This window comes from Arvicanthis niloticus, chromosome 4 (assembly GCF_011762505.2).
Source record: "Arvicanthis niloticus isolate mArvNil1 chromosome 4, mArvNil1.pat.X, whole genome shotgun sequence".
In the NCBI taxonomy this organism is placed as follows: Eukaryota; Metazoa; Chordata; class Mammalia; order Rodentia; family Muridae; genus Arvicanthis; species Arvicanthis niloticus.
In genome coordinates, this window is record NC_047661.1 from 93,415,340 (window position 1) to 93,417,281 (window position 1,942).

At 39.7% G+C, this 1,942-nt stretch overlaps 1 non-coding gene across 1 annotated transcript; it reads left to right on the forward strand.

The window, feature by feature from the left end:
- Nucleotides 1-775: 775 nt before the first annotated feature.
- Nucleotides 776-907, forward strand: LOC117708031 (small nucleolar RNA SNORA17). The gene has a single exon (XR_004606761.1). It is a non-coding gene; the product is annotated as a small nucleolar RNA SNORA17 (small nucleolar RNA).
- Nucleotides 908-1,942: the final 1,035 nt, after the last annotated feature.

The following is a 1,942-nucleotide window of genomic DNA, read 5'->3' on the forward strand; positions in this document are numbered from 1 at the left end:
AACATCGCCACCAAAAAAAGAATCAGAGTAAACAACACACCTCATTACCCTTCCATTTCTCATGTAGCGTGTATGGAGGTGTAACATTGAGTAATGAAAGTACATTTAAATATCCATGAGTTTGGAATAGTCAAGGGAGGACACAAAGATTTGCGAGATTTCAGAATAAAAGTATACATAAAATGAACATAGTGGTCCTAGCTAAGTCATTGAAGGGCAGAATCAGCTTTGCTATGATGAGACTATGAGGATGTGGACAGTACCCCATACATACATCATTCCCCAAATTGAAAGAAAATAATTTCTTCAGATTCTTATCACTTAGTGGGAAATTTTATAATCTCAACAAGAATACGTGGAAGAATATGCACAGATTCTTATGACCTACATACAACATTAAAACAAACTTTGATATGACATTGCTCTCAAACCAAGACTCAGGAAATATTCAGACATACTTGATTTCCTAGTAGAGTAAGTCTTGGATTTCCAAACAAAAATTTTAATTAAAGACTTTGTCAATAATGTTAACAGATTATTCAGTTTTCACACCAATCTACTGCCAGAACCTGAATCTCAAGAATACAAGAAACTGAATACTGATGCCAACTTTTATAGCTGAAATAAAAATAAAAGTTTATATTCAGTTGAGTCATATTGTGAAAGATGTTAGAACCATTATCTTCAAAGGTCACTAATCTGGATAATCTAGTCAACTTTGTTCCATTGTTTTTCTACAAATTCTACTCCAGAGTGACTTAAATAAATATAATGCCCTGATGCTAAAGATGTTGCAGTATGGCTGCTATGTCATATATGTGTTAGTAGGATGGCAAAGAAGAGAAAGACTATGTCTACACTCAATATTCAGAACAATGAACAGCTTAATGATTAGTAGTCTAAGATGCCCTAAAGAAAAGAGAGCCTGAGATGACTGCCAATCTGTTGCTGGGGGGCCTGTGCTGCTCAGACCTGGACTTTCAGGATGAGGCAGAGATCAGAAGAACCCTTCTGGGACTGCACACAATCCTCTTATAGAGCCAGCTTAATGGTCCAGGAGAGGCCTGAGTCGACCACAAGACTGGTGCCATGGGGTCCAGACAGGGAGCTAGCCTGAGATAACCACAAGTCTGTAACCATGCAGGCATGGGGATGTAGGGAGTGAAGACCATGCCCAAGCTAACCTTTGCCTGGCACCATAATGAAAGAGTGGGACATAGTACTTTTGAGACCACTCCTGAGACACTCAGAGACCCTGGGAACCACTGAGAGGAGCAAATAAGTGATGGAGAAATGGAAGAGAAAGAGAAACAGAAAGATGTGGTCACAATGAAGAGAGGCAGAACTGGAGACTTGAGGGTAGTGAGGAATAGCCTGATGTACATAGCTGGTGATGTTACTTGGGACCATGGAGGGGTCCTGGCCTGTGCTGCCACTAGGGGCCACATCTAGATTTGTGGCCTTACAATAATAGCAAGGGTCTGTTACCAGCAAAGGCCAGGTGGACATCTCTTGGGCATGCCACCTGAGGCCATGTGGATGACTAAAGGCTATACAGAACTGGCTTCACCCTTCATCTGGCCACCCTTGGAGAGATGGCCCTGGGGGCATGAGATCAGAAGATCTGATTCCACCCAAAATCAGCTGCAGTACTTTGGAAAGTGACCATGATTAAGGGGTTAAGGACTCATGTGATATAAACATTATTGGGGGATATAACTGGGTTAAAAGTTTAAGTTGGGATGGGTTCATAGGAACAAAAAAGAAAGAAGATGGGCTAATCGAAGTCAAAGATTATAAAAATCTTTTTGGAAATTCACTACTTTTAAAATAATTTAACAGTATAATATTAAAGATGATTTGAAACACAAATATTCTGCATTGGTGGATCATACTTCCACCTCCCCAAAAATGAATTATTTAATGAAAAATCTAAATTTCT